Here is a 26,175-nt window from a genome sequence, read left to right as displayed (position 1 = left end):
TTCCGCATGTGAAATCGCGACCGTGACCCGATGATGATGATTGCATAAAAAAAGTGCTTATATTTCGCTTTTCCCGTCATAGGGGGTGTGCCTACAGGTTGATAGTTATTAGGCTATACCAGGCTAATTCCAAAGCTTGTTCAGAAATTGAAACAGATACGATATCCAACTAAAAACCGTGTTTTATACAACTGATTCGTTATCTTTTCGCCTAGACCTTGTTGTGACATCCTTACTTCTGGAGCAACCTGGTTGAGCGCGGCCGAACTACAATATTTCTTCAATGTCTCAAAACATATTGCACCACGTTGGCGCATTGGACACGTCCTTGTATTTTCGTCAGAAACTAAATACAGTAGGTTTGGATATGACATCGGTTATAAATGATGTAATATTAAAGATTAAAATACTTTTATCGATCGACAAAAAAAGAAAGAGAGAGAGGGTATGTTGAATCAAAGTCGGGAGAAACGATACTTTCCACGAATTAATCAACAGTGAGCAACGACCATGAATATTTTATTCAACTTTTAAAATTTAGTTATCGACTTTCTTTGACACCCCCGTTTTTTTGGTTCGGAAATACTGTCTTCAGTCGTTTTGGTACCTCGTAGTATGACTGACACACGATTACAGGCCTTACCCAAAGTTTTAATTAGGCCTAATTGCTGCTATTTTTTACTATTTTGAAAAAGACCTCGCCAAATATCCGGTTCAGCCAGGTGCAGCCAACGAACAATTCACTTTTAAAGGGGTCCTTACTAATGATAAGGTATATAGTGTGCACGGCAAGCATGTGAACTGACTAATTTTCAGTCGAGAGGGTAATTAATTCATAATTTGCCCTCCCACTAAAACTTTTTCGACCTACCCTGCCGCACTCAAACCCACTCCCCACTTATTTTTGCCCGTTCCCCCTCCCTACTATGAATTTTTGAAGCTGCCCTGTGGCGAAAAAAAACTTGCCAATTTCCCCGCCCTGGAAAAAATCCCCTCAAAATGTTGTCATTCCTTTTCCCCTGCAGACATGAAAAGTTATAAGTACTAGCCCTGTGTCCCAATCCCCAGAAACACCATGGCTCAACTTCCCCTGTCCCCGTTTTAAAAGTAGCTTTCTCTCTCCTCGTTTTTCGCCAAGCCCTGTCCCTGACAATCAACCGATATCTGCCCTGCCCTACAAAACAAACACTAAAATTTGCTCCCCTGCCACTTTATAAAAACATGTTCCCTGCCTGAGCAAAATTAAAATTTCCTCTGCCCTCAAAAATCGCCTCCGAACAGCTTTTTCGATGTTCCTGTTCTGTGCACGGGTTTGGCACGTCTGTGTGCCTAACACAGAATATTCATGAGGATAATATTGCGTAAATACAGTACAAGCCGCAGTCTGATAGCACGGCAAAACTTGACCCTCTAGCCTGCTGTCCTTGAGTTTGTACATTTATCTGGTGTAAGACGAAGATGGGGCTAAGTTAGCAATATTCTTGTCTAACGAGAGCGAAAAAATAACATTTTCTTCAAGATTAAGTAAAAAATGATAGTTATCATCAAATTCTTCGCAGTTCGTTTCGTGAATATTTGAAACCTAAGGAGCCGTAAGCCATATTGGTCAAAGGTCAATCAGAAGACCCAGTGTGGTGTTGGCGTGGCGTCGCTTGCACGTACCCCAACAATGATCAAAATCTCCAGTCGTTCATCTTTTAGCGTTTACTGACATGTCCCGCCCGTGTTTAGGAATGTCTACAGTCTACCCTTGAAATCCTGGACCATCTCGACGACTACGCTGTACGTTTTAATCTAGTACAACTGGAGAGTCGTCCAATCGTGTCGATGTCATGAACTGAGTTACGTTTTAGAGCTACTACCAGAAGCTCAACGGTTCGACAAGCAGCAAGTTTATTCTCCGTTCAATCGGGACGAAACTCGACAACCCATTTTAGCAATTTGGACGGAAGAGGGCAACTCTTTTCGCACAAGCGAAAGGTCGACCCCCTCGATCGCTGCTGAGTTCTGCATCAGCTGGACGGTGGTCGTGTACATACCAGGTACAGGTATGTATAGTTAACTTGTCCTCTTTGTCTTATGTAACCAGCCCAAGTGTCTTTTCTTACATACGTCTACTCCTTCTCGTATAAACGTGTTCAGCAATGTCTTTATCTTGCAAAAATGTCTAACGTTTGTGTTGTTTAAATCATCGATATTGCTGATAAAATTTCAAATAAACAATGAACATCTAATTCCCAGGCAACTTCATGCTAATGTGACCTTTGTGGCGAGGGACTGTACAGAAATTACGGGGGGGGGGGGGGGGGGGGGGGCTAGGGTTGGGGTGTTGGTTGGTGTTTCGAAAATGTAGAATAATCACCTTCAAAAGTGTTTTCAAGAAAAAGATTGCCCCCAACTTTCATTTGTCCTTTGTGTCACAGTCTTATTTGATGTTTTATTAATAACTGACGTAAAATTTCTTATCTGACCTTTGAACTTTCAAAGAATACCCTAAACCTTTAGAAACATGTAATCACTTGGGTGAAAGTCCAATAGCATATTTGTTGTTCACATCTGCTTTCAAACGCTATTCTCACCATCCGTGACTATTCGAAAAACCAAATTTCTTGCACCAACATTCACTAGTAACCAGCTCAGTCTAATTAAGTACATTAATATCAATAATCAAGCATCTATAAATACACAGATGTGGCTAGTTCTGTATTGAAAAATAAGATTTAATGGTTTCCTCATAGATACAATGTGAAGTGAATCACCGTCCCTCCACCCACCGGTCTGGAAACAGCTCCTGTATCTTTGCTCCGAGCCGCGTTGCTGGTAAATATATATATTACAAAAAATCTCTGAATCTCTGACACCTTAAATGTGACAAGTACGTGAATTCGCATTAAAAATATACTAATTTTATCCAAAATGACCAGAATGCATGGCGATATTCACTACAGCGATTTTGCTGGATAAACTTGTCGAGACCAAAATATATTGTAACATAAGCGTTTTGATATTGAGGTGGGAGCTTCAAGGTTCTTTCACATTTTTATACATAAAAATTCATTTCTTTTCAAAGCTGTCGCGTACTCTTTTGGCCTCCAAAATAGAGCTTGCAAGGAATTGCTGCTAGACAACTGTATGCGACAGTATCCCTTAGTTACACAGCGGAGCTATATCAGCCGCTAGGTTTGAGTAATGTTAGAATGAAAATCGATTCTAGAAAATAAACTTTTAGGAAGACTTACACCTCGCAATTCCCCATTTTCAAAAATAGGTAATATTACTAAGGACATAGAACATACAATGTCTAAGTTGAAAACATTCAGCGCTCTGCATTATACATTAGACTACTCTGTGCACTTTATGTGAAGATTTCAGTGCAGGTATGCACAGTATCCTCAGTGTTTGCATGTTTGGGCAAATATTTAATCACAGCACAATCTTTACCTTGTGCAAAATTGCACATACACCAAAATTACTGTATTTTCACAAACTTACTTCAGCTCTGAAGGATGTTGGCTTTTACTGCAGTAGGAAACCATACATTTGTGAAACATATGATGAGTAAATTCAAATTTTAACAGTCATTTTGATTTTGGTAATATTCCTACATGTAAGGAACAGAACATGCAACGTCACAGGTGAAAACATTCACCTCTGTCAGTGTTCAATCTGGGATGTCAAAACAGGGGGTCACTGTAAACCCCTACTCCTGTCCCAAGGGGACCATTTTAGAAATTCGGGGACATCAACACACATGTAAAACCCTTGAATCTTCTGTGGAAAATACTATATTCTGTCAACGTGGGATTTAAAGGGACATAAGCTGTAACTTGTTGCAAGTTTTTCAGTGTTCTGCTTCTGTATATCAACTACTGTGTCTGATCCTAAAAAGTTTGTCATGCTGAAATTTCAAGTATTCTTTTTGTCAACACAGCTTGTATGTGTGTAGTGATCATTGTTTATTGTTTACAAATGAATTCTAGTCCAGGCTTGAATGCAATTTCAACAATACCGTAATTTCGTAGATTATACTCATTTAGGTTGTGTTGATATGCTAAATACTTGGCTTTAAATTACGAATTAGGGATTCAATGCATAAAGTGTAGGAAAACCACAAAACAAAAGTTCTGAAAAATAGCCAAAAGATACAGCTTATGGAGCTTTAAATAAAGTTTATATCAACTCTTAAACATACTGTTAACTTGTATGTATTTGGAATTAATGTTCTGGAAAATCAGATATGTCCGACCTAAAATATTGCTGTTCAAAACGATCATAGCTGGCCCTAAATGGATGCTTGCCTTGTAGTGTTCAACCTTTGTATGGGTGGTAGACGTTGCAGACGCTTCAATTTGAGGACATGCCCCATCATCTTTGTCTAAAACAGGGGTGCATCAACTACTGGCATTAAAAATCCAAGTCGCAACTAGCCTATCGCCATTATGCACAGTCTATTTTGTCTTGTTTACCCCTTTTCCTGCCAAGTCGGTGAAAATCCGCTTGAATTCGGTGTAGCCAGAATCTAAGCACTGGTGACCGTTATTCTCCCAACGCGGTGGAAATCGGGCCCTTTTTGGGTACCCCCTTTCCTGCTAAGTCGATGGCACTACGTTTTGCTATCCCCTGCAGTGTTCTCCCCAGGCCATTTTAGCGTAGCGGTCCCGCTACGCTTTCGCCTCTCCCCGCTACGCTTTGATTCTCCCCGCTACGCTTTAAAATATTCCGCCATCCTTTAGTTCACACGCTAGCGCTCTGCGTAGCTACCAGCTGTTGCATGCATTGTCTACACATTAGCGCTCACTGCAACTTTCAACCTGGTGAAAGAGTGGAAGGTGTGAAGTATGGTATGCGTCCGATAACTTGTCCGTAAGTGTTGAGAGGAACGTTAAAACAATAGAAGAATCGGCTGGGCTGTTCACAAGTTTTCATGCCACAACGACTATTACGACCAACAAAGACCTTTAGTCGGTATACATCGAGGACAAGTATTCACAGAGTTAGGCGGTGTAGCACTAGCGGGGCCTTTGATCACATTCCCATGCTTTGATCAACGAAATGGACCGCAAAAGAAACAAAGAAGCAGTTGACTAGTGAGGTTGATTATGATTTTACAACGATAATCTTTTTTTTTTTGTCCGAGTACGATCACGATCGCGATCGAGTTCACATTGCATAAATTCCAATATGGCGGCGGCCATGTTGGCCGACGTGTTTATAACGTGCTGACATTGATCCTGGCGTCGCGTGTGGTTCCACTCTGACACGTCCTGGGGAAACAGGACAGGTTTGACGGTGCTGCTGCACCCCTAGCACGACCCTCAGGGTCTCTGACTAACAGACGAGTGAGGTGATGTTTGTGCCTAGCGGACGTACGTAATACTGAAGGAGTTTATTTCCGAAAAAATAAACATGAAACGGCAATAAAATGACGCACTCCCAGGGGCAAACAAAGCCGGTGACCTCAATTTTTTTCTGCAGCAACCCTTGAGCTCCTTCCCCTGTCTACGGGCATGTAGAAATTATCGAAGTCTAACACGTATAAGTACGGCTAAAACTACCCTGAAAATGGGCGATTTCTGCCAAAATGGCTGGCAGGATAACATGCAGGAGAGCCAATCTTTTGCAGGCACATATTATGGGCGGTTTTCTACTGACTTGGGAGAATAACGGACAGGGCGCTCGGCAGGAAAAGGGTTAAATTCATTAGCCATGTCACATGCACACAGCTCTACCCTACATCAGTCCTTTCTACCCAGCTTCTTATGCACCACCTTATACACTCTCACAAACTTATTTCAACTTGAAAGTTCACCCTTTTCCTGCCAGACAGTATTAAGACTATAACTTCCCAATCAGCCAAGTCAGTAAAACGCGGTATTGAGCCCAAACATGGCGTTTTTTCACCTGCTTGGCTCGGCCTGTTATAGCATCTTTAGTCAAAAAAATCAAGCTTACAATATTTATGTTTTCTACAGCCTTCAAATGTATAATATTATGTTAAAATACACCATATGGAATATGTTGTGTTTCATTTATTTTAACCATCTTGACCTGATGGTGAAATATGGACTTGGCAGGAAAAGGGTTAGCGCATAAAATAATGCTTAAAGATACTGCTAGTGGGGCTTTAAAAGGCCGTGAGCTGCAACACTGTGAAATTTGTCCAACCTCAAAGTACCTTCAATTTCTTCAGATATTCATTGCAATCTACAAATTGAACGATATAGTCATTAACTGTGCCTCAACAGCATTTGCTTGTGGCAGAATAGACAAGAAATTGAGCACATCTTTGTTAATTTTAAATTTCCCGCAATTTTCAAAATCTTGCCATAATAAGTGAAAACAAGAATTTTTCCTCTAAGTGGAGTGAATCCCTTTCCCTTCCTTTCAGTGGGTTGCACCATGTTGTATTTGTAAAGATTTAAATGTGTACATCCACCATTTACGCTGTTTATCATGTAGTTGCATGTAGGCGGCCATATTTGGGTGCGGCACCCATTTATTATTTGTCTTACAAGAATCTCCTCATGCAGTCCAACTCTGTGGATAATTACACTAGAGTAAACATCTCTGAGTTATGTAGAAATTTGCTATGAACTGATTTTAATCTAAATATAAAAATCAAAATAATGTCAAAAGTTGCAACTCATCTGCCTTAAAGTAAACATGAGAATAATTCTGATCTTACCTAAACATGGTATGTCATTTTATTTTGCATCACTTCATTAATGATATCCAACTTTCTAAATTAATGCAATTTCTGTATCAAATGAAATGTGGTCTTATTTTCAACATGAACATTTTGTATTATTGTATAACCATGGATGTAAAAAGAGTCAATCTTTCATCCATGCTTAGTGCAGTGGGAATCCGATGATGTCAAGCCTTTGTAGGCCATGGGAATGCTATTGTCTGATTCAAATGTGAATACCAATTGATAGCCAGATGAATATGATTATTCACATGAAATATGATGATTCATCATCTGTGTGTCAGATATTTTGATTTTTCACAGTAAGAGTTTAACTCTTTTATTTATATCCTTGCAAGTTGCAGGCCCCTTGGAGATGTTTATTAGGCACTGAAAAAGTAGGGAAAGGGTAGTGTCCCAAGGAAAGACAGAGTTACACAAAAAGGCATGCCAACAACAGGAGAATAAGAGAGGTATGTACTACAAAGTCTGCACTGATAATTTTTTAGTCTAAACCAGTGAACTTTGAAGGACAAGGTAACCAAAGCACCAGTGTTGGTGAATTATAGTACATGGTAGAACCATCATGACACAAGTAAAATCAATTTGACTTAGTTGAGCTTTGATATTTGGTTATACATTTGCAGAGCACCTAACAGCTTTAAGCGACAAAATCTGCCTTTTTAGCTCCGCTGTCAGAGACGCGGAGCTTATCCGATAGACTGATTGTTCGTCGTCCGTCCGTCAACAATGGTCTTCTTCTCTGAAACGCAAGTCAGATTTCTTTGAAATTTGGTATGGAGGTTCATAGGAGTGACCTCACTCAAGATTGTTCAAATTGTGGTGAATTTGCATAATTGTATTTTTGGGGCAATTTTTCCTGTTTTGGGTCAAGAAATCTTCTTCTCTGAAACTTCACGTCAGATTAATTTGAAACTTGGTATAGGGTTCCTGGAGGTAACCCCAGTCAAGGTTGTTCAATTGTGGTGAAATTTGCATAATTGTATTTTTTGGGCAATTTTTCCTGTTTTTGGTAAAAAAGTCATCTTCTCTGAAACCGATCGTCCGATTGCTTTTAAATTTGATGTGCAGTTTACTTAGGGTAACTATAGTCAGATTTGTTCAAATCATGGTGAAATTTGCATATTTGTATTTTCAAGGCAATTTTTGTCGTTTTTGGTTAAAAAAATCTGTAAAAATCTTCTTCTTCAAAACTACCAGTCAGATAGCTTTGATATTTGGTACATAGGTCCCTAGGGATGATCTATTTCAGATTTGTTCAAATTGTGCAGAAATATGCAAATTTGCATTTTTAAGGCAATTTTTGCCATTTTTGGTCAAAAAATGTATTTCTCAAAAAGTACTGGTCTGATAGCTTTGAAATTTGGTATACAGGTTTGTATAGATGAACTAAGTAATATATATTGAATTTCTGATGAATTGTGTAATTTTGTGTTTTAGGGGCAATTTTTGCCATTTTTGGTCAAAAAATGTGTATTTCCAAAACTACTCATCTGATAGCTTTGCAATTTGGTATACAGGTTCCTACCGATGAACTTAATGATATTTATTGAAATTATGATGAAATCTGCAATTTTGTTATTTATGGGTAATTTTTGCCATTTTTGGTCGAAAAATGTGTTTCTCAAAAAGTACTGGTCTGATAGCTTTGAAATTCGATATGCAGGTTCGTACAGATTAACTAAATTTGATATTTTGACATTATGGTAAAATCTGCAATTTTGTATATTTTGGGGCAATTTTTGCCATTTCTGTTAAAAAAATTTGTTTCTCAAAAACTGCAAGTGGATAGCTTTGATATTTGGTATACAGGTTCCAAGGGATTATTGTAATATGTGATATACTGAAATATGGTGAAATCTGCAATTTTTTATTTGGGGGACAATTATTGCCATTTTTGGTCAGAAAATTTTATTCTCTAAAAACTACTCGTCAGATAGCTTTAGTGGACGTGTTCTTTGGAATGATCCGATGTAAAAATTCAAATTATGATGAAATCTTCAATTGTATATTTTTGCAGATATTTTAGCATCTTTTTTCTGGCCATTGAAATGAGCTATCAAAGATTTCCACCTTCTTCACCAACATGTGTCAAAAATAGTTATTCTCTACATAAACACAGCGGAGCTATATCGGCCGCTAGGTCGCTTGTTAACCTTCCCTTGAAGATACAGATGTAATCGATTGTTATGCAGCTTATTCAATGTCAAATTTTGAGATCACAATGAAATGTGTAAACCCTGCAAATTATTTTAGAGAAACATACAGATAAAGTATCGCCCAAAGCTTCGCTTTTTTAGCCTCATTATCGTTTCCGTATCGTTTCCGCATCGCCCAACCCCAAATCCAACATCACTCACTCGGTTGTTTGTATTGTTTCCGTATCGTTTCACTAGCGCATCGCCTCATTCACGGAACTCAAAGACATCAGATATGAGATATCGGGCATGAAAAGTCGATGTCATTTCGTCAAAAGTCATCGAAAATTGAGAATATAGACAAGATTTCATCTAGTTGAAGTTAAATGATCGGTTAATAATCATGAATTCGAACGTCTTGGACGATGTGGGTACGTGATTTAGAGTGATTGGCGCGGCGTGACATATGTAGGCCTACTCAGATTTATACCGTATGCGCACGGTGCGATAGTTTGCCTAAAATTAATTTTTTTTTTGATGGATAATTGGTTGCGGAGTGTAACTCTATAGTATGAATGGCGTAGCAATTATTGAAACACTTGGAAGTTCCCGCTATCAGATTGTTATCAATGTGTTGTGACTAAAGGTCACGGACTTCCTCTACATCATAATTTATTCACGTCAATCGGGTTTAAAGGTCACTGTGTAAAGCGTTAGGTGAATTCAAGGTGGCATCACTATATGTGTTAACCTAGTATATGATACACTGCAGTTATTATTTTAGCAATTCTCCTTACTTTGTATGGCCAGTTTTTCTTGTGCGCTTTCAAGGACGTACATGTATTTAAGCTTAAAAATACTAATTTCAGTCATTTAAAATGGTCATCCGCACACAGTACCACACATTTCTGGGTTTCTAGTCAGTGGAAAAGTTGTCCCACGTCATTTTTTGACACTTGTCTCATCGGGCAACCGGTACTGGTGTTTCAGTTGCAGTTGCCCAAACGCGACTTTCACTTGCAACCGTTAATGTCTGTCCCTGGTAGAGTGCTATCTTGTTACAAAAATGTTCGCAAATAAAATGGTATACAAACTTCATATCAAATAAAAGCAATTCGTAAAAGAAACGCATTATAATCACAATATGTTTCAACTTTGTTCCCATTTTTGTGTGTTGAAGCAACATTTCATGAATGGATAATGTCGGACATATGGGGTCGGACACATGTATTTGATCTTTCATTTTGTATACCTTTACTCTCAAAAACATCGGCAATGCCAGGCGGCGAAATTTCCGAAGGCGGCAACTTTGCTGTTGCATTTTTGAGTGAATAATATGCCGTGGCCAATTGGGACATGAAATTGACTTGATACGATGCAGCGGCGATGTTTAGGCTGATACGATGCGGAAGCAATGCAAGGCTGATACAGAGGCGGTAATGAAACGATATAGAAAATACAAACTGATGCGACAGCAATGTCGGAAATGATACAGAGGTGATCTGAGGCGAAGTTTTATGCCATACTTTATCTGTATTGTTGAAACAACTTAAGGGGCTCTTAGATTGAGTTCAAAACACAAATGTACATAGCATAACAACAATAATAGCATAGTCAAATCAGGATGAGCTTTTAACACTTTTAACAGCTTTTAACTGGCCAAAATATTGTTGAAGGAATCCATGAAGTGTATTTTATGAACCTTGCCTGGGAACACAACTTTGAAACAATATCACAAGACAAACTCATGTCCAAGAGTTGCAAATTTAATATTGAAAGATGAAACAAGCTTACAATGTATGCTCTGATAACATGTTCCAGATTACACGATGTGCTAAAAAACCATAGTTTTATCTTTTATTAACATTATACGAAACTGTTTTTGGAACAACAACTGTGTGCAAGAAAACTCTTGCCTTATTTCACAAAATGTAACTTAATATACATTTTTTCATAAAAACATTTTGCATAGTCAAAACAGCTTCAGTGTTGCCACCGCTGGGAACAAGGATATAGTTTTGAACTAGTATTTACTTAGTGGCTGGACTGACAGTTATTGAACAGTATTCAACAACAGTCAGTCCTGCTTCAAGTATCTCTATTATACTTCAAACTTTTCTGTATGGCTGTCTATATAATTTCTTGAAATTATATGAATGTATATAACACGATTGGAACTAATTTGGGATAATTGGATTTTCATATTTTTCAAATTTCTCAAAGATGTTAGGTGCCGTATAGTTGAATGTTGCAATATTACAAAATACTGATAAAAACAAGTGCGTAACGTAAAAAGAAAAGTAGATGAGGTTACATTTGTAGATGAAATCGACATTACTTCATCCAATTATCCCAAATTAGTTCCCATCGTGTTATATGCACTCCAAATAATGCATGATATTGAAAAATCATTTGAAATGGTAATTGACAATGAGTCTCCTTCAAAGCATTTTTTCAAAATTTTTATTTTTTGTAGTCTACAGTTTTCTCTACACATGTGAGCTATGCCTGGCTTGACTAGGGAATCTCTGTTGGTACAAATCAGAATGAATCATGGATATTTGTAGTATGGGTTGGGTCTTTGCATAGTTAGCACTATTAGATATACAGAGTCAACAATTTTGTCACAATAATTGTACAAATGTACTAATGGGTTCAAATAAAATTTAACAAAGCAAAACTTACTTTAGTTGAGGGTTATGTAAATTGACAGTTCCATTCTGATGTGCTCAAAGGTCTTTGGACAAGGGTGCCAATGTTAAAATGATACATGAATTTCCTTATGTTCCTAAGCATAGGTGGAATGGAAGGCAACATAATATGTTCAAATCAGTAATAAGTCATGATACCAGAGTTGTTCTTAAAATATCAAATGTACCATATTGTTAGTTATGACAGTGACTTTATGTATTATGCCATCATTTATCTCACTCTTTGCATGATTTTAAATAACCATCATTTATAATTTCTACCTACAGATTTTAAAGAGGAGAAGTGCAGTGATCAATGCAGATGAGAAGGGTTTCTGGAATGATGTAACTGCAGACCTGATGTCTGATGAGGAGGTCCCACCAGATGGAAGGATGATTGCCTCCAGGCCTTTTTGGCGATCTGACAAACTAAACGATTTGATAGGATAGACACACTCAATCAGCGAATGCTTAATGACTCTAATTCAAGACACTACATACTGCAGAGGAAGTATGGCAGAGCCAGTGAGAGACCACCTGATAACAACAGTTCAGTGACAATTGTGTGAGACAGAACAGTGATGCATAGCTTTTCTGAGTAATTATCCATCATCCCTCTGTTGGTCAACAACTGATTTGTTCTCAATTTAATTGCTTTACTTGAAAAGCAGTACACAGAGCTGGTGTTGTAAGTTCAGTGAAATATAAAGTCATTAGCTGGCACAGGTCAGTTGACACCAAGAAAGTTTAGTATAACCAAGGCATAACTTACAAATACTTCACAAGTACATCTTTGAAGTATTCATGAAATTTGTCACTTTGACGTATCTGGATTTGTGCCCTCAAGAATTTATCAAGGTGCAGTTACAGTGTTTAAACATGCTGAAACAAATGTGAGCCACACCGTGTTACTGATGGTATTTTTCTATTTCTTGTCCAAAAATTTCTCTGAAATTGCTTGTCAGATTGCTTTGAAATTTAAATGCAGGTCTCTTAGGATAATATAATTGAAGCAGTAATCAGTTTGTCCTGAGATATGCAATATTGTGTTTTTCAGAGCAATTTTTCCTAGTTTTTGAGATTTTGATTAACTGAACAAAAGCTACGATTTAACAGTGCACATACATGTATGTGATAAGTAAGAGTTAATTAAACAACACTACAAAAAAATTCACCCAGTGACAGTTCCTGCACAGGCCCTGATACAAACTGTGATACAGGTCTGTGTCAGCAAACACAGAAGGAGTTCTATCAGGGGCTGATGCACATGTCTGTATCAAGTACTGTAAACACATGGCTGTATTTCTACCAATTACAGCACCTGTACACAGTGCTGTGAACACTGATCTCTAACAGGTCTGAAATTTTTCAGTGTTCAAACAATAACATTTCTTTCTGCTTCTATCATCAAAATTTGCCAATTTTTACAACAAATTTACACCCTGAAATCCATACAGATTTTCAGGCCCTGCAGCTGACACACCACTGTACGCACACCGGTGGTTCAGTGCTGCAATTATAGGTCTTGATACAGTCAGAATTTACAGCATTGTATACAATCCTGTACCACCATGAATCAGAATTTACTCAACCCTAAAATCTGACAGGTTTTTACTGGTCTTGCAAAAAGGTTATTTATCTGGGCCTGTTACAGGTAATGATTATCCTCTGTTACAGGCATGTGTCTGCCTTTTCTTGCTGTGTAGATAGCTTGAGTGCTTCATATTCAATCAAGAAACTCTTGAAATGATTTTTTATTCCTATATTTAAAGGTACACATAGTTGATCTTGTAATTTGGTGAATTACACAGTCATTAGCTGACACATCTCAATTGACACAAATTAAAATGTACAAAACTTAGGAATACTACACATGTATATCTTTAAACGTATGCCAAAATTTACAGCATACTGTAAAGAGCATTAATTTTCACCAGGATTTAATTTCACTATTTTGCTGTTTGGGACACATGATTCACTGGGTTTTATTTTCACAGATCAGGCCGTGAAACAATGAATTCTATTATAATTTAAATTGTCATAGGGGTTTAATTAAGCAGATTTTTAGTTGCTTGTTGTATTTTGGGTTATTTTCCTGTTTTTGTTTAAAATAATTTCTCTGAAACAGGTCAACAGATTGCTTCAAAATTTTGTATACAGGTCAATAAGGATGATAATGGTAAGATATCAAATTGTTCTGATGAACCATATTTCTCCCTGTTAGGCTCAGGCATATTTAAAAGTGACTGCATTAATTGATATTAGAGTTATCAAGGCTATGGAAATTCTTTTTTTACAGTATTGAAGATAACTTTGAATGTGTCTCAGGAAAATTGTTCTGAATGTTTTTTGTCTGTATTTTTTAATCAGTGTAGTTTACATAATGCTTTATATTGCCTTTTATTTATTTTACTAACATTTACACATTCCTTTGGAATAAAGAAGAATCATTTACAGTGATCTTGGATTTGTGTATCTAATTGCAGTATAGTTTTCAGATGCAATCTGTACTCTATTTTGCTGTAGAAAGCATCATTACATTGGTGTCTTCACTTGTAAAAAGAGTACTCATTGTGTATACACACACACACACACACACACACACACACACACACACACATATATATATATATATATATATATATATATATATATATATATATTATAGTGTATGTGATGCCTGTATGAGTAGAAATACATGAGTCAAAAGCTACAAAGCATTACTGTTATTTGAGGACCCACCCCCACACCCCAGTTCCCCCGAAGCCAGTGTTGGATAATTATGTAAAAATTGGTGAATAATAAGTATGGATATATGCGGCAACTGACCCTCCCATTATTATGTAATCAATCAATCAAGCCAAAAGTACTGGTCCCTTGATTCTCTATAAATTAGAGAATCCAGTAGTATCCTGAAATACATATATAATGGATAACACGTGAATCCAGCAGAATCCTGCAATGGATTAAGCAATGGATTCTGTTCAGTATCCGACAGAAACCATTGACCACCAGAATCCACTGGCATACATAATGTATATTGTAGTATTCTGGTGGATTCTTGAAGTATCCAGAACAATATACAGAAGAATCCTCAATGGATTTTTCACTTTTGGCACAGTGTACCGGCTAGATAAGTAGTTGACACCAGTTAGTGTTTGACAAGCCTGCAGCTACTGTTCCCAGGCCCTGGGACGGCTAACCAACCAGATCAACACAAACCAAACCCATGGTAAAATATAAAGTAAACAAAATTGTGTCACAGATCATGAGTTTGGTTCTATTACCCTCTCACCGTCCCGTCCCCTCTAAAGATGCCCAAATTAACGCAATTCAACTATAGACAGTAGAGGGAGCCCACTCTACTGTTTATGATAACAAGAACATCTATCATGTGATAAAGATTTCAGGAGCCATCGACGTCGTGACCATTTCATAGTTAGTTTCGTTTGTCGGACCACGCGGATGTTCACTTTCCTGTCTCAAGGCTGAAATTTATGCATGTGCGTCAATGGACAAACGTATTCACTTTATTGCCAAATTGGGCGTTAAAAACCAGCGTACTCAGTTTGTACTGACCCAATATTACTGTTGAACGCTACATATGATTGTATCACAAAATACGATTGAAATTCAAAATCGTCGAAGTAAATAAGAAAACGCCACCGATATAAAATAGAGAGGTCAATCACGAAATTTTACAAGAGACATCTTTAATATGTGCATGGCGGTAGAAGAGACTGCTTCAAAGGATGGTCACCCATTAATTAAGTATTATTTTGAGGTCCCGACATCGACTAATTCTTCATCAGGTATTTCTATGTCGTAAATCACAAATTAAAACATATTGAATATGGGAATCATGTAAAAAATCAACAAGGTCGCAGTTACAAGCTACCTGTGAAAGGTCGCAATCGACTACTATCGATGGACGAAGCGTGTCGCCCCTGAACAGAAATAATTATATTACTTTTGTGAAAGGCATGTAAAAAATTAAGAGAAAATAGCTTCAGGTCATAAGGACCTGCACCAAGCCAAAGCTTCAGGTCCTTACAGAAAACTGCCGGTCCTCAATAAATGCCGTTGTTAACGACCATTAAAGTTAACTTCTCCACCGATACTATGCTTTTGAATGTTGTAATATTTAATTTTTCATATCCTTTTATCAATAGAGTCAGTAAGTATTCACTCCAAAGGACTATTTTTCACATAGATTGCAGAATAGTGTAAATGAATGATCATGAAATATTCATCTACATGATCAGGAATCTGAAAAAGATCACAGCCCTCATCTTCCTCAAGGTCATGCGCACACATTTATCAATGTTTTCCATCACCGGGGGGGGGGGGGGGAGACAACGGGACTAACAGGAGAATTTGACATTTTTCCTAGCCATGTCAAATCCCCTACTCTCGGACTATAAATGATGTCAAACACCCAGGGGCCGGGGAATACAGGCTCATGCACTAGCTACATGTGGCTGATGATAGCGAGAAATTTTTTCTATTGTAACTTTCTATGGGGAATGGTGTTCTCTACATTGCTGTGTACAATAGCGCTGTTCACGGTTACACGTTTGTTCCTAAATACAGCTGTACGCGCGCGACATCGGACACACAGCTTGAAATGCGGACAAATTTTATCAATGTTGCACACATGGCCGTTTTGCAGGTTGTACTCTGAGTCCTGAATATGCCTTTTATTATTCATTGTTACACTAGCAGTCGCCTACTAAGATTTGTTTTCGTCGATTTTGCATGTGCAATTTCAATTTCTAAAATGCGGACAAATGTTAATTTTTGCATATTAATAAGAACAGTGACGTAAAGTTATTAAAATGACTCTGAAAGTTTGACAGACCTCGATACTGCTGAAAACCATCGACACAATCAGTTAATGATACCGTAAAATCTTAAAAGACGTAATTTTTTATTTTTTGCGACATTTAGGCCTACAGTCCATGATGACGCTGAGTTTTGCCTGCCTGTCGTAAAACGGTATACATCGAAACAATTTGAAGCCCTACTCTCGGCCTCTGAGAATATACACGACAGACAGTGCAACTCGACAAAACTGTTAATGATAAGGTCGCTCTGTTTTATAAAATGCACACTTGTTATCACGATATGTCGTGGTAAGAGTACGGCCTTGTGAACTTTGGTAAAGACCAAAGTAAAGACCAACAAGGAGCAAGATGTTCTAGCGGTCCACAAACAAACGCAGCGAAACTTGAACTTGACTGTCGACTGCAGGTAGTGCAATTGGGCTGTCGTGTAACATCTAGTCCTTGTTCAAAACTTGAGGTAAACAAATACCTCCATGTTCAAAACCAAATATGATTAGTCAACAGCACTGTTCTCGTAGTAGGTTTTTGTCTTAAACTCTTCTGTGAACCGTTTATGTTTTTAACGCTTCAATGAAAAATCAAAGCAAAGAAAATAGAGTCAGTTTGATAAAACGAAGGGCTGTATTATGTACATTTGTGTACATGTAAATTCCGAACACTTAAAGTGTGGAACTAGTGAAGTAGAACTGGGTGTTGTTATCATATGACACAGATATGCTAACATTACCAGGGTTACACTCTCTAGACGAGTATTTTTATAATATTGTGTCACATTGTTGCACCAAAATCAATCCATTCCATCATTGCTAGAATCTGCATGCACGGACGTAATTCATACTGATCTGAATGTAATCAGTTGCACCGTGCTATGCGCGTCGATCGGAGGGGTTAGACTTTTTGTAAATGTAAAAAGTCGCAAGACAAAAAATTACTATGTTGCGACATTGTCAACTCCACCACCCCCGGTCTGGTGTACCATAGAGATCAAATTCCCCACTACCAGGACACGAAGTGCGATCAACATCCCCTGTTGCCCCGCACTCCCACGGTGGAAAACATTGATAGGTGCATGACATTCAAGTCTGAATCGCATGATTCAGAGTCAGTCATCATCTGCATCTGTGACAGGTCTTGACGGAGAAATTTTCATCATTTATTCCAAATTTCAGTCGGTCATAAGGACCGACATGTTGCCAAAAACCTTCGGCCCGACGAGGAATCTGTCGGTCTCGGACCGTCGGACCGACGTTAATTTCGCACACTGCTTATAACTGAATGTGTCATTCTAAAATCGTGAGGTTCGAGTCTTGTACAAGTAATAAAATACGTGAACTTCAGTCAAACAATTGAATATCGCGTAATCTGATAAGTTGAAACGTGCATTCGTCGTTCTTCGGTGGCGACTGTCCGCTTAATTACTATCATAACGACGATAGACACACCAGCAGCACGCTGTTTTTCAGCGTGATTGAGTTTATCTACAGGATAAAGCAGTTGATGATTCGTAAAAAGCACGTTCGTGGTTGTTTCATTTTTTTCAAGTTCATGGAAATTATTCTATTATTTTCTATTTTGGTTTCTTTAAATTTATTGTATAAGTGTATAATTACCTTATTCAATATCGTTTTCAAGCTATACTGACATGAATTTGTGCTGTGAAATATCGCATACTTTTCAATCGAGATTTACTTCGACCCTGGACTTCGACTCATTTCATAAGCAGTCCACCAATGACAAATTATGTCTGCTCTATATAACTGTTCGTGATAGAGGGACCGTGGTCTGCTCTATAAGAGCGCCGGTACAGATTGAAAAACAAATGCTAGGTCAACATTGGGTTTACATTGTAAATCACAGCATCTGCATTCTAATGTAATATATCAAAACTTTACGTGCGTTACCCGTATCACGTTCCCTCTTTACCCGCATAGAATTTACATAACGATAAGCTTTTCCAAACCGGGCAGAGCAGACACCGGTGCGATATTTTGTCGCTTTAAAAGTTCGAACTATTGGCATATTATTTCTAATTTCTACTGAGAGGCATGTTGCTCGCTCAACTGTCGAAACAAAAAGACGTCGCAACCATTCTCACAAAAAAGGCAGAAAACTTTTGGTGACGTACAGGAACGTAATGTTCATTGCATGCTTTAAACCGTACAGTATAAAGCGGGAACAGTTTTGATTGCCAGACTGCACTGGGCATATGCAGACATAAAAGTCATCTGACATTTTTATCGTCAGTCGCAATTAGTTCGGAGCGGATCGATTTTGAATGTCGGACTTCATTAGGTGCAGACGAACATGTAAAGTGTTATCAGAAAAAGACGTAATTTTTGGATTTTCGAAGTAGGCCAAGTTGATTGAGACGGGGTCAGTTTGAATGTCAGACTATACTTTGCATAGACACCACGTCAATTCGAGAAAAAAAACGCAAAAAACCTGTTTTGTTACTTCGACGCGACGGTATTTGATAATTAAACGTGCATTAACCTAAACGCAGGCATATTTTATTACCTAGTGATAATGTCGATCGGGAATGACAATTGTTCAAAGAAAAGTTCCGAGAAAAATAAATAAATAAATAAAATAAATCACGGAAAACTACCGATTTTTGGAGCCTTCGTTTCGGCACGTCGCCAGAGCTAATGGCTTTACCAGGCAAAAAAAAATGACGATGAGTCATTACTGAGATCGGACGTGTCCTAATTCATAATATAAGCTTGCCTACGTTCCCCAGATACATCGGACTAATGTTTATTGTTCACAAGTTGTGAGAAGTAATCTAATAAATGACTAGAACCGTCAAGCACCGCAAAGCGGCTAGTTCATCCTCCAACCACAACTATCGGTATTTTCGAGGTATAGCCTAAACTTACTTGTATAATTAGGGTTATCATACGAAGTTTGGAGGGTACCGACTGATGTTTCCGTATTTGGCAAGTAGCGCAGCAACTTTATCGTGCCTTCAACAAACAGGTTTTTGAATTGCTCTGAGCTCCGGTCAGAGGGTGGAGATTCCAAACCAAAGCAAGGTCATTCGAACGTAATGTAAAACAATCGACGAATACCCTGGCAACGTTTGCCGATAGGGTCCGAGGAGCGGTCGGCATATTTTTTCGCGTACAATCCGGGGGAGTTCAAAAGAGTTCGTGGGGGATGTCGCCCGATCGACTGTCAAATTGTATGACATCGCAACCATTTCCAAAATAAAACGACACTGAAACCCTTGGTGAGGTACGTGAACGTAATCTTTATTCACCGTGATTACGTTCAGATGCATTGAGGAAGGTGCATAAGCTTACAACGCGAAGTTTACCGAGTTTGACCATGGTTGACCGATGTGTAAAACACAATCACTGCATCAGAAAAAGATGTTCGTTTTTTTCGGCTCCAATTAGTCCGGAGTAGGTACAATTTTGGATGTCGGACTTGAGCAGATATGCTAAATATATTCAGAAACGGACATAATAATTTGGTGTTCTGCATCATAGGTTGGATTCTGGGAACAGTTTTTGAATGTCAGACATTGTATTGACCGACATAATATACCAGAAAAAGTCGTGGTTTTTGGTAGTTTTTTCGACCCTAATTTCATTCAGAGCAGGATCGAGTGTGGAACTTTGTTGCATGTCGACTCACATGTAAAATGTTAACAGAATTGGACGTATTTTGGGGTTTTATGTCGTAATATTAAGTTGGATGGAGAACAGTTGTCTCTTATCGGGTATGGATAAGCTTAGACGTGAAACATACCGGTAAAACAGGTAGTTTTTGGCCGCAATGCGTTTTGAGCGGAGACACTTCCGTATGTCGAAAACTGACTTATTGGACTAGGCTTCAACCACCGTCCCTCCTGGGTGGAGGGACGGTGCTTCAACAAACATTATTGTTACGGTTTATTGTTGACAGGTGGGAGTGATCATGGGTTTTGGAGAAGCCAACAACGTCACTATGTAAATTACGCAACGCTGTGTCATTCAAGGGGAATTATGCAAATAGGAATGCAAATGTGTCCACAATGTTTACAAAAGCTCCCCGATTTGACCGGGATAGCCACGTGCATATGTTTTGAATTTTAAAAATCGTGTATTACACGGAAACAATTACTTATTATGAATGAGCGACACAGCCTTGATTTCAAGGCGTATTCTCTGAGAATTTCGAAAATTTGACAGAAAAATGACCAATTTAGTATTTATCTACCTTAAGACATAAGATAAACGATGGCACGCGAACTGGCTCACAATGTTCATTTTTTGTTAAAATCTAACACATTTCCGAGTATGTTATGATTTCAAACTTATCGTCCACTCAAAGGCTATATATTACACGGATTCAAAATTTATCATAAAACAAAAAATGACCAAATCACTCAGGAAGGTGGGTGTACCCCTTAAAACTACTTTTGTGCCCTTATCAGTTAGGATTCCTATCCAAATTTCTACGATGTGAAAATCGCATTGCGGAGACGGCTAATGTAACATTATTTCAAATTTCATGAAAAAAGTACGTTTCCGCCAGAAAATGAACCGTCTACCTGGCAGTTTGTGTATTCACATAAATTAGTGTGATGGCAGGTTAGCCTATGACGTCGGACTGTCAAGTACGGTTTCTTTCAGTTGCCGGGAGGTGCTAACTGATCCTCGTTAATTGGGATTAGCTGATAAACAAAGGCTTGTTCCAGATCGATTATTCTCTTTTGTTCACTCGCCAGTTCCTTTCCATGATGGGTAGACTGGGAAACTACTCAGAGATTCGTAAATGTAGCGATTTTGTCGGGTGGTAATACGTGTTTTAACAAACGACCCGGTACTTCTTTACAGTGTAAATGTTTTGCCTGTTTTAGATTAGCCAAGATACGAAGCCCTCCTACTGATTCCGGCAGTACGTATGTAGTGTTCACTCAAAGGGGTTTGTTAGCGTATCGAGCCCGATACCGTTTTCATGTGCCGATATCTGATTAATCAACTCGACAACATATCCGATAGCCAAAAAATCTCCACTACTCAAGTTTTCACGTCCGTCGTTGTTTCTTTATCCGCACGTCAGTGTCTTTTGTACTGAACAATTTAATATCGTATCGCGCAGTTACCTCCATGATCATATTTTAATTTTGCAGTCAGTGTTCGCATTCTCAAAGCTTGCTCTTCTTGAACGATTGACACAGTGACAATGCCATTTCAAAATGTGAATGAGAGATCGACCAATGCAAAATAGATGACTCGGAGCAAAGCCAGCGCGAAAAGAACTGACAACGTCCGGTGCGGCAAGCTTATGATTAGCTGACCACAAGTAAAATTGACAGTTATGGCTACTTATTAAATTTGACCGCAGTTTGGGCTGTTTCACCTTTTGTGAATTGAAATATCTTCCGATGCCGTCATTGATGCAAGCGACGATGACGATGTCACGATCCCCATCCGATTTCCCCCGACGGTTGAATCGTGTCTATCCGAGTATGAATGATACCCTGTAGCTATGGGTAACCGACCATTGCCGAACAATGCCGAAGATCAACCGAGTAACGTTCCCGGAATGGCAAGGCTTGGTTATCACGGGTAAATGAAAAAGCTGGCGTTGAAAACGTTGTTTTCGTGCAGCTTTGTCGGACTAGGTCAGGTTCGTAGGCAAGCCATAGGGTTTTGAGCAAAGGCATTTTGCGGGTTTTTTCATAATTTGAGTCATGACGTCGCCATTGATGCAAAATTTCAACACGATCTTGTAGTAGCTTAGCCCTGCGTACGATGCTGTGTGTTCCGCTACAGCTAACCGCCCCGCTCACCACAGCGGGGCGGTTAGCTGTAGCGGAACACACAGCATCGTACGCAGGGCTAGTAGTAGCTCATCCCACAATTACGTTGTCACACGTGCCCTTGAAGAAGCAGGAATCAGCAAGTCGAAAGAAACAATTGCAAGTTCTGCAGTTTAAGACTATATCTCGGGCGACTGAATGGCTATGTCGCTTTCGGTAAAGTTAATGGCACCGACCTTGGCAAAATGCAACTATATTCTATAGGACTATCAAAACAAAATAAAGAATCGGCAGTTCCGATTGCAAATATGTCTGCATGCTCCACCTCCTATGTTTATCTGAAACCGAGTAAATGGCCATACAGGGCAATCACCTCCTCCAAAAAGAGAACTACCGTAAACGCATGTCTTCATGCTTATCCGATTCATTTCCCAATCATAACGTCAACCCAAACTTTGATGAATAGTCGAAAATCTGAAACAGGGATTTGTAAAAACTCCATGTTTACAAAGACTTAACACAATTTTACAAAGTGTTGTGAATTACGAAATAAAGTTGCATTTAGAGAATTTAAATGGGTTGCTTCGGTTAGGTGTGTCGCTTTTATCTTGTTTGCTGTGCAATCAATGTGTTTTAATATTGACAGCACAAGTAGGGAGAGAAATTTGGCGTCAGTTTTTCGAAAATTTTACATCCGAACGAAAAATGCCTTTGATACGAAACAACCGGATTGCTTCGGTTTAGAGATTTGTTGCGCTCATCCTTGTTTGTTGTGTAATCAATGTGTTTTTTGTTGACAGAATTAGTAAAGAGATAATTTTGCGTCAGTCCCTGCAGTTTGGTTCATGAGATTTTGTGCTGCGGACCAGTCTATATACCTAACTCATGCACATTTGTTGCGTACCTGGCATTTTCCCAGCATTTAAAATTGGATCTGTGGTGTGATCATCTGAAAGTTTTGTGTTTTGTGCGTGCCAACACTTGATAGCTAAGGCTAATCAGACACATATTTAATCACCTTCGACAGATCAAGCTGATGAGGCTGCACGTGTGGACAACGAACCATGTGGCCATACTGTATATTACGCTTGTCACTGATACTTGTCTTCGCATCGAAGCATAGACCCTCTAAAACACGTCTATGATCGAAGTAAATAATCACTCACATGATCCATGAGTGACAGCTTTTTATTTGCCCCTTTGCATCAAAGCTGAACCGCGTCACGGCATTCCTTGCATAAATGCATATGAAATTAGCTGGTTACCGGTTGCCGCCTGGTAGCGTTGTTTGCTTTTTTGCTTTTTCACATTAATCCTGTTAGTCTGAAGTGATAAGTCGACTACATTTGTGGTCATAAAGCTTTCCCCCAGATTGAGCGCTCTATATAAGACTGCGCTCGATTCCCGATAGTTTCGAAACCGACGTTTGGTATGCAGTGTAAGATTTCTTTTACAGACTGCCTGACTGACAAACATTAAATGTTGTAATTTATGAAACATGTGTGTTTCACGGCATATAGCCGTTCCGTTGGTTGAAGAATACTCGAAACGTAGGCCTACACACTGTCCCTCCACAAACTGGCCTACATCATGGATGTAAAAATAGACATCCATGCCTAGATAAGCTCACTCTTTTAGCGAATATAGGCTACAGTAGAAGTCAGGTCTCGCTGCCACTCTCTACATTAATGCAGCGTGGAGGTAGCATGGAGGTAGCATACCTCCATTGATAATGCAATCATGAACCATGTCCTGTAAATCCCAGTAAAAATCACACGCGCAGATACGGATACCTAGCTTATGTTACACAACTGGTATCAGTGGTAAATGACGTTATGCTAGCAAGTACTGCGGTTTTACAAAAGTTTCGGCAGAATTTTGAGGTTGTGAACGGGTTACGAGTATTTGATTCAACGTTACCGACGTGGCCCTAACCGATGTATAAGTGGGCTTAACCATGCCGGTTAAAGGACATTTAAGCCATGTCGTATACGTCGGCCTACAAAGCGGATAAGCTGACGGTTAAGTAACGTATTGGTAAGTAAACAACCGACGGTTCTCTTCCGGTCCAGTCGGATCAGCCATTGAACCGGTGACGAACCGCTGACAAACCGTTGCTAAACCGGAAGTGTAAACGCCCGATTTAATACAGTGTTGATATAAAATAATTTACCTTCTGATAAAACACTCATGAACATATCTATAAATTATGTTCGTTGTGATTACCAAATCTTTGCTTTTCAGCCTCATTTTCCCCATTGATTAGTGACACGCCATTCCAAACTACAACTACTGACCGGTGGTGATTGGGGTTCAGCACATCTCAACAGAAGAATGTAAATCAAAAAGTATCCCTTTATAATATTAAAACCAGGTCAAAGTTTAAATAATAAAATATATGAGTATCTGTTGTATATCATCAATCCGGTCAAAATTTTGAATCAATGAGTAAAAATAACAGATAATAGCCTGGCTCTATTCGTTACTACACTCTCCTTGTATTATTAACGCACAGAGATAGACAGTGACAGTGTAGAGTAACACTTCACTGTCTATTGAGGTACCAACCTCCATCATGGTTTAATTTTTGCCAACACGGTCCGTTCGTTTCGTATACTTGAACAGGGTTCGCCAAGAATGACATCACTATAGCGTGACTAAAGAAGTGAAAAACTGCGAAAATTACAGAGACAACTCGTGGATAAGGCGTATTGGAAATTACTTACCGAATTTTTAAACAATCTCTTCGGTCTCTCCTGCCTCCATGCTTCGATCGAACTATGCACATGGGTTGTGTTCGTGTTCGACGGGACGATATCGCGGTCGATCTCAGAATCGGTCATCCAAGGGCCATCAACGCATCGTAAACGCTGTTTGTTGGTTTTAAATTCATAGCTAACCTGTACATACCCTGAATGATTATGTCCTACGGTAATTTTACGCGAAACTGTGTCAAAATCAGAGCGGAAAGAGGTGACGATTTTCTCTCTCACTCAAAACGTCCTAACGTCCCACCAGTGCATATCAGATTTAATTTGCCGCTTAAGATTTGACCCGTGACCTTTGGCAACTTGACCAATCATAAAGAAATCTTCACATGATCTACAATAATCTGACCAATCATAAAGAAGTCTTCACATGATCTATGACATCATCAGGCGTGATTCTAAAGTCCTGGGTTCAAAGTCTGATGACCCATGTGACCCACGCACTCAGCCAGCTAGCAACGTGATCGAACACAGCTGTATGCGAGCTCGCGTTTGAAAAGCTAAAACGACAGAAAATCCATTACATGTAAACCTTTACCAGATCATCACAACGCCTCTGCAAAAACGTCTCCGACATACAAGTCTTGTGACTTACAAACTTGGCTCGATGATGACTTTCATCGCGCACGTCCGTGTGAGTCGATGTTGAAACTATGCCTATTACGCTGGGATAGCTGCCTGGCATCATACGTAGTCGTAAGCTTTCAATCTACTCTGTGATCGGACTCGTAGTTCATGTTTGAAAGGGCCCGGTAAGAAAACACAAAAGAACCAGATATACGTTATTTTTGAGTTGCAGTTCTTTGAAAGACTAGGCTTTTAAAGGGAGATATGCACGTGAAATAAGTTCAACCATATTTTACGTCGAGCTCAACGTTCATTTTTCGCAAAGCGTTTTTTGGCAGATCGTCCATGTAGCCGACACGGACACGAACTGTCTGATCGTTTTTTGTCTTTTTTCTGTAGAAACAGTTACGCTTTCAATGAGAACTGATCATTCGCAAAACGTACATAAAAAGTCAGTGATTGATTTTCTCATAGACCTTCCGTTTTTAAGGTCTATGATTTTCTGTACCGATCAAATGGTAGTTTTTTTCACACATTTTGTTGAACTTCAAAATCAAAATCAACTATCACACATTTCCGAATATGCAGCGCTATTGTGCAGACTTAAAAATACGCGACACCGGCCCAAAACAACATAAGTCTGTAGGAAATTAAACGTAATTGTTTATTTTGACCAAGTAGATAACAAAATAAGTTGTTAT

General features: G+C 38.9%; 2 long non-coding RNA genes across 2 annotated transcripts in view; one reads left to right on the top strand and one right to left on the bottom strand.

Annotated features, from left to right (window-relative positions):
- Positions 1-25,196, bottom strand: part of LOC139139904 (uncharacterized) — a 35,080-nt gene extending 9,884 nt beyond the window's left edge. The window contains exon 1 of the long non-coding RNA XR_011553900.1: positions 24,866-25,196. This is a non-coding gene — a long non-coding RNA (uncharacterized lncRNA). The remainder of the gene's footprint in view (positions 1-24,865) is intronic.
- LOC139139903 (uncharacterized) lies at positions 1,670-12,687 on the top strand. Its single transcript, XR_011553899.1, has 3 exons — positions 1,670-2,048; positions 7,054-7,161; positions 11,826-12,687. It is a non-coding gene; the product is annotated as an uncharacterized lncRNA (long non-coding RNA).
- Positions 25,197-26,175: the final 979 nt, after the last annotated feature.

This window comes from Ptychodera flava, chromosome 9 (genome assembly GCF_041260155.1).
Source record: "Ptychodera flava strain L36383 chromosome 9, AS_Pfla_20210202, whole genome shotgun sequence".
In the NCBI taxonomy this organism is placed as follows: Eukaryota; Metazoa; Hemichordata; class Enteropneusta; family Ptychoderidae; genus Ptychodera; species Ptychodera flava.
The sequence above is the reverse complement of the archived record's forward strand: the minus strand, read 5'-3'. Positions and strand labels throughout refer to the sequence as shown.